We start from the raw sequence: 8,577 nt of genomic DNA, 5'->3' as shown, positions 1-8,577 counted from the left end.
TCACGTGACCTCCCTCCCTCCTTAATGCCATTTGAAATAGGCTTAAAGTATTTTCTTCATAAAAAAAAAGGGATTACATATAGTTATGCAAAGTTCTCCCTATATTTATTATGATCTTATATTATTATTTAGATGTTAGTTTATTTTTCATTTGTAATGTTATTTGTTGCTAGAATATATGGGGATTTTTATGATAAGACATGGAGTTGACACATCTAAACTTGTACCAATCATAGTAGCCTTAGGTTATAAGGGAGACACTATAGGATATATCTTTATTGATCGTTTGATGAGGGAATATATTTGAAGATTATTTTATTACTTTGTATTTTGGAAGTGGATTGCTTTTCACTTCCCATACATTTTTCGGAGAGTTTCATGAGCATGTACAGGGATGTTTCACTATGAGTTCTATGCTTCCTTTCTATCTTCTCATTTTAGGAGGTTCATGATTATGGTTTTGATGATGTCTGATTTGACTTCCTTATTCCTTTTAAATGGTATATTTGATTTTCCTTCATTGCATCCACCTAATCTATATTATCGTTAATATTTGTAAAGATTAAAAGTTTAGCACATAAGATGTAGCTTGCACAAGATCAATTGTATGTTTCCAAATGATGGTGCAACTCTACATGGTATTTCCTTATTATTGCAACTTACTAAGTCCTTTTCTATGCATACGTATGAACTATTGCAATATAAGAACTTTTTATTTCCATTACATCCAAAATACATAATAGGGAACCTTGTATGAAAACACTCAAGTCTACATTGAATGATTAATACAATGATTCTCTCACATGAAAATTCCATAAGGTTTAACTATTGATTGCATACATGAATCTACATAAGAACAAGTAACTAAATCAAGAACTTCAACATGGACTCCACAACAATGGATATTCCTTCACATGGAAATATTTCTTTCCTTCCTATACAACAATAAAAAGGATACAATCTTTCTCCTACAGTGCGAACTATATACATAGCATCAAATCTCACTTTACACATTTACAATAATATACAATAGGGAGTAATTCCCTCTCACATTACAAAGAACAACAATGAAAGCTTGATATCATAACACATTACAAGATGACATGGAAAGGATTGATTTCTTCACAACACTTGATCCTTCAACAATGCCAATGGTAAAACCCTAATTTCTTCATAGGATCCATTCTCAAAAAACTTGCAAAACAACACAAAACTAGGAACCATGGTGGCTCAGCTCCCATCCTAGGCCTCCCAAGAGGTCACCCACTGGGCTTGGGGAAAAAAACCCAAATGGGATACACACATACATTTGCTAATGCATATAACCACACAACCCAACACACAACAATCCCTCCCATGGCTTTCACATTCATTCACCATTGGAATCATGAATACATTGGGTAAAGGTGGACTCTTCAAAGAGGAGAATGCCATATCCATAATACATATATCAAACTGCAATTACATTTTTGCCTCTCAAGGCTATCATAAAATATCCTCCTTCTTACACAATCCCTTATACCTCCCAAAACACCAAAAGGAATATGGCTTCAATGGAGCCCATACTCCATGAAAGAAAGAACAAATCCTCATCGTGAGGTAAATTTTATCAACTACAATGTTGATCCCAACTAACCCCTTCACCCAAGGCTACTCTTCCCTTCCAAGGGTGAGTGAAGCCTTCACATCCATTAACAATTCAACCCCCCAAAAAATTAAAAAACAAAAAGATCAAGAAGGAAAACCAAGAAAATACATGTAACAAAAATCACAACCACACCATCACAACACAATACAAGGATTCACAATAACAATACATGAATCCAAAAAAACAATACATGCTTTCATCTTCATTATGCAAATGCAAAAGATGGTCATGGTTTGAGCAACAACCTTTGTTCAAGATAAAGGCAATGATAGTTGATGAAGAGCTCCCTTCTCCTTAGCCTCCTTCCCAAAACCCTAACTATCTCTAAACTTAGAGAGTGGGAGAACATCCCACTAGTATGTCCAAGTCTCCCTAAAAGGGCTCTCCCACTATCTATTTTGGTAAAAACATCAAGCCACTACCTCTTACAACCTTGTCCCCCCCAAGTTTGCTATTTTTGACCTAGTGGAATCATGGGGAAGAACTCATGTGAAAACTCAATTTTCGAATTGGTAGAAGAATGCATTGGTAAAGGGCCCCCCCAGGCTAGCTAAGCATTCACATGGTCAAATTTAGGCCCCTAACATGTTATACTAACATATGGGTGGCTTATTTTCACAAAAATGACACTTTGGGACCACATAACGACCCTTTAAAACCCTAGTCAAGTCTAAAATCGAATTTCTCTTTGGTATTGACTCATCCTATCCCTTGTCAAGTGGGTTTACTTAATCTTTAGAAAGGTAATTAGTTTAAGGGTTAGATGCTACCATGACCAAGACTCTACGCAACATGTCATTAACACACAACAATCTACAAGTGTCAAATGACACATTAAAGAACATTAAACATCATCATGACATGTCCCTCATGCATCTTTGAGATTAAAATTTTCACACACATGCAAGTTTACATTTATGAAATAAAATACATCACGACGAGGCTTTTGAATCTTCCAAAGATTCGCCTTGGCTAAACCATGTTCACATGAGTTTGGACCTTGTTTCCTCGATAAATTTCCATGGTTCCATTTCCCGCACACTAAACTCAAGCATCGGTAGTTGAAAGGAAGGTCACGTAAAATACATATCATAAATGCATACAAATTCCAATGTTATGTAATCCATAATAACATAATAACATTCAAAACATTAAAATATCAAAATCAGCATATTACATTTAATCTTAAATCAACATTATTGAAATGACATTTTGCATCACATCATAATCTAATTTCTATCCTACCATGTGTAAAGTTGCATCCATATTTGTTTGATCATCCCATGCAAAAAATTTTGGTTCTTAATACATATCATAGATGGAAATCACTACTGTAAATACCAAAATCAATAAATAATATAAGCCACTATCCATCTAGAAGTCTCGAATAAATGTCAAAATATCCAAATTCTAAATATCAAAATGCAAGTAAAATATCTATGCTATGATGGGTTAGGGTGAGGCCTCACACTTAGAAGGTGACTTATCAATAGTGATCTAAATTGGAAAGTTATTAGATCCTAGGAATGACATATTTTCAACATCAATTAGACATCCTTGAAATTTCCATTCTTATGATAAGAGAAATCTATCTAACCATTTTGCAATTTGATGGAAACCATCTCTTTTGTTGTTCCCAGTAAAAATCCCATTGGTTAGATAAATATCTTGAAGGTCATTAGTAATAATGATCAAAGAAAAATCCTCCATAACTCTTGGTGGAGCAATGATACCGCCCTTCTTTTCCTTAATATTTATCACATCATTAAAATCTCCCCCAATAATGATATTCTAATAAGGATTTTGTTGAATTATGTTGGAAAGGGTATCTTAGAGTTTCAATTTGTCTGCAGTAGTAGCACCATAAACATTGACAACAAACATGGAAATGTTAATGCGATTAAGACTTAGAAGCTGCTACCCAAATCCTTGCTTGGTAAGACCCCTATAAATAGTCTTAGGGTTCCATAAAGTAGTATTTCCCCTTAAAGCATCAATGCTTTGGAGGTGAGTTGATTTCCAAAGAGCCCATTTCACCACAGTGTTTTCAAATGTTTCTTTTAATAGTTTGGTTTCTTGCAATAATATTATGTCACCATGAGAAAAATCTAGAAGTGATTTGACCCTTGCTCTCTTGTTAGAGACATTAATACCTCTAACACTCTATGTAATGATCCTCATAGTTCTTGAAGAGAACACTTGGTCCTCCTCCTAACTCTTTTGGCTAGCTTCCATCTCTCTTCCATTGAAGATTGCATGCCTCCAGTGGTTTCTTCCTTAGCTTTCATGCTCTTGTTCTTCTAGGCTGGGAGTTGTAATATGTGAATCGATCACACATATTGGTGATTTCTTAAATGATAAAGATTGAGATAAATCAAAAGATGAATCTAAATTTCCTTTTTGCGCTAATGTAACTTGTGGAGAGATAAAATCCTCTTGAGACTCTTGTAGAAGAGATTCCACCTGGGTCAAAGGTATATTTGAAAGGTTTTGAAGTGCTCTGTAGGTCTGAGTAGTAGTATTGTAAGAATTCTTGTTTACCTCCATGTCAACGACCTAATCCATTTTATAAGTAGATTCATATATATTCTCAACATTCTCTCCAACGTAACATACAAAGGGAGAATTAGAGGAAGCATTAGTAGCATTTTCACAATCCATAACTTCCTAAGAAATCAAATCAAATTATTTTGATGCCATAAAGCCATATCATGTACATACCATCTACTAGTAGGAGATTCAATATTGAAATTAGTCAAAATTTTCCACATCAACCCCTAAGGCCCAAGGGAAAAAGGATGGAGAGTGTCAACCTTGAAGTGTACTCTTATATCATACACCTTCTCAAAATGAGCCATTAAGAGAAGATGATCCTTAAAGCTAGACATAAATGGTAGAAAGGGAAGATGTCTTAAAAAATGGAAATGGGATTCATAATTAATCACACATGTGACTAAATTACTAAATCTTGAATATCATCATTATCATTTTCCCCTAGACCTTCCAACAATAAAAGATGATTATGCATGTACCTTAGTTGGACCCCCAAATATACAAGAACTTTCTCTGTAATTTGGATGGATGGGAGTAAGTAGGCTCCATGATCCATGGTGCTAATTTGATCTTTAATAAAAATTTCCTTTGTGCAGTCCTTGCTAATATCTTAAGTAAGAAGGATAGCTTCTTCTATTTGAAGGAGAGTAGTAAAAATTTGTCTTTCTAGTGAACCACAAATTGGATAGATTATATGCAAGAAGCCATTTGAAGAGGTTGTTCCTCCCTAATCTTCCTGGGGTCTAATTCATTCCAAAGCATATGCTCCTCCCTAACAATGACAAGATCCAATTCGTTTTGAAGCATCTTGATGTCATCCTCTAGTTGATCACTAAACCGATTAGATGTCATTTGTATAGGTTGATCCTCCCTAACAACCATATGCTCCTATTCATTTCAAAGCTTTTAGATGCCAACTTGATTACTCTGGTCTAATGGTAGTTGTAGAGAGAATTTAGAAGTATTTGAGGTGTGATCTACACAAATAGATATTATATCATGACTAGGGGCATGACATTCTAAAGTATAATGACCAAAATAAAAGGAGTGCATATCAATTATGTCAACATCTTGAACTTTAATGTCTTGAGATCACACACACCAATATGAGTGGATTGAGATTTTTATTGGAAGTAAGCTAGAATTACAAAGAAGAAGATACAAGAGAATAGGGAGTTGTACATGTTCATAAGGAATTAGAATCCCTATCTTATTTGCTAGAATTTCCACAATCTCTAGATCTCTATATTCTAAAGGTAGATCAAGCATTCCTATCCAAAGGGGCATGTACAAACACATATTGGGGTTTGGGATAAATTTAGGTATATATAAAAGTGTGGCCAACCCAAAACCCCTACAAAACCAACCTTTAAATTTATGTGTTGAATATTCAATGACTATAGGTCTAAATAAAACTATGAAGAGGGAGGAGTCATTTTCAAAAAATAGTACATATTTACATCCATTCCAATATTGAAAAACCCAATCCTTAACATCATCTTTCTTGAGATTTGTAGCCAAAATTTTGACAAGAAGTGTCATTTTTCTTAGGAAGGTGATGTGAGATGAGGGTATGTTTTCTAGTATGGTGATGTCTAGACATTCTTTCTCAAGATGAGGAGAAGAATGTTTGACAGAGGGCATTGTTATGGGGGCCTTCTTTCTCCATATTTGCCTTAATTTTTTTCCCTTTCCTCTCAAGATATTTTTGAAGACTTTCTTTTTAGTCCCTTAAATGTAGGAACCAAACAATACATAGTTGCTTTAACTTTTGTATTAAAGGGAGGTTGATATGTAACTTTAGTTGAAACTTTTGCTTTTCTAGCCTTGGCAACTATTGAGCTTTCTCCCTTTTCAAATGTGGATGCATTCAAAATATGGAGAAGCCTGCCAGAGCCTCTAGATCCTTCATTTGGCTTCAAATCATTGTTTTTTCAGGCCTTGACTAATTTATGTGCCACAATACCTCACAAATGTTAAATGATTTTTTCTTCAAAGCTTTTTTTTGAGTCCCTGCATGAAAATGTGGGTTCACAAAAAATGGTTTAACAGGTTGAACCACCAATTTTTTGAAGAAAGTATCTACAAATGAGTCTCTAGCCATCTGGAGTCCTACAATGTATGATCCATCTCTGCCATATATGCTCTTTTCTCTACTAAATTTGAGCTTTTCAAATCTACATGTTTGAAACCTTGTTTATGCCACTCTCACTCCTACTCCAGACATTGTTTCAAATTTTGATAACCATATAGTTATTCAATAGCATTCTCCTTCTTTCGCTCCTGCTCTAGAATTTTTTTAAAATTCTAATAACCATATGGTTATTACATATATATATATATATATATATATATATATATATATATATATATATATATATATATATATATATATATAAACATTTTCTTATAACTTGGATGATTTATTTATAACCTGATTAGGTTATTAAGTCCATACTATAATGTCCATAGGGATCTCATAACTTGGTCAATTTATGCAGAACTAGGACAAAAAGAGAGATGGAGGGAGCGAGGTGGGTTAGAGAGAGGTTAGAGGATTAAGGGGAGAGGGAGCGAGGTGGGTTAGAGAGAGGTTAGAGGATTAAGGAGAGAGAGAGAGAGAGAGAGAGAGAGAGAGAGAGAGAGAGAGAGAGAGAGAGAGAGAGAGAGAGAGAGAGAGAGAGAGAGAGAGAGAGAGAGAGAGGGTAGGTTAGGGAGGGAGGGAAAGAGAGGGGTTAGGGAGGGAGGAGAAGAGATAAAGGGATTAGGATTTAGAGAGAGGGGGATAGAGGTTTGAGAGGAGAGAGAGAGAGAGGTTAGGATTTTGGGAGGAGAGAGAGGGGGGTTAGGGACTAATGGTCAGTGACAAAGAGGGGGGTTAGGATTTATATAGAAATATATAGAGGGGTTAGGTGTTTGAGAAAGAGGGGGGGTTGGGAGTTAGATAGAGAGATAAAGGTAGGATAGGGGCTTGGGAGGGGGAGAGAAAGTGAGGTTAGGGGCTAGTAAGAGAGGGGTGTTGGCAATTAGAAAGACTGGGTTTAGAGTTAGATAGAGAGGGAGGGAGAGAGAGGGAGAGAGAGGTTAGGGATTTGAGAGGGAGGGAGAGAGAAAGAGAGTTAGTTTAAGGGTTAGAGAGATGGGGTTAGGAGTTAGATAGAGGTATGAGAGGGAGGAAGGGAGGTAGGTTAGGGGTTTGAAGGAGAGTGGGGAAGGGGTTAGTGGTTAGAGAGAGGGGGATTAGGAGTTATACAGAGTGATTAAGGGTTAAGAGTTTGAGGAGAGAGATAGAGATTTAGGGGTTAGCTTAGAAAGAGAAGGATTATAGGTTAGAGGGAGTGGGTATAAGGGGTTATTGAGACAAATAGAGAGGTTATGAATATATATGATTGTGCATACAAAAATAGAATAAAAATATTTAATTATATATGAATTTAGTTATATACTTATAAATATCTAGCTATCTATATATATAATATTTAATTATATTTTAATTTAGTTATATAATTATAAATAAATATAAATATTTAATTTAATTTGAATTTATGTATATACTTATAAATATTGAATTATAAATATTTAGTTAATTTATGATGGATATATCCTGATCAGGTTATTGCAATCAGAGTAACTTGATCGAGTTATGTGAATGCAATCTTTTGTATTCACTCATTTATAACCCGGTCAAGTTTTGTCTAGCAAAATAACCTGATCAAGTTATTTAAACATGGAAATGTAATTTTTTCTTTATTAATCTAAATGGGTTCTGTGAAAATATAAAACTTGATCAAGTTACGGTGTGGTATTAGCCTTGGAATCTGGCTCAAAGGCTTGGGAGTTCATTTTCCCTCCAATCTCAATATTTTAGACATTTTTTCATTTTATAAGATGAATTATTTTCTTTTCCTTCATCAAGTTTCCAAACATTAAAGTGGTGTCTCTAAAATCACTATCATAATCTCACACGTCTTCCTAGCTTTCTAGATATATAATTTTTATGTTTTGGACATCAACATTGTAAACTTTAATTAGCTTTACCATTATCTTCATACTTCTCATAGACATATGTATAACATTTTTAATAAATTTTAATATACTTAACCAAATACAAAATAAATTAAATATTATTATTCTACACTTCATTCTAGAACTAAACCTTTAGCTCAAGAAGCTCAAGATTTAGGGTTGTTTCCTTCTATCACTAGTGTAGAACCTTCTTCTATTCCTTTCCATAGTGTTCCTACCTATACTCCTTCTTTGGTGACCATGAAAATTCCCTCTATTCATATGAGTGTTCCTTCTGTGTCTCTTTCTACATCACAACCTTCTTACCATAATGTTCCTTTTACTTATTCTAATCCTCTGACAACTATAGT

This window comes from Cupressus sempervirens, chromosome 10 (genome assembly GCF_028749045.1).
Source record: "Cupressus sempervirens isolate cs-2001-9-10 chromosome 10, ASM2874904v1, whole genome shotgun sequence".
NCBI classification, from domain to species: Eukaryota; Viridiplantae; Streptophyta; class Pinopsida; order Cupressales; family Cupressaceae; genus Cupressus; species Cupressus sempervirens.
The sequence above is the reverse complement of the archived record's forward strand: the minus strand, read 5'-3'. Positions refer to the sequence as shown.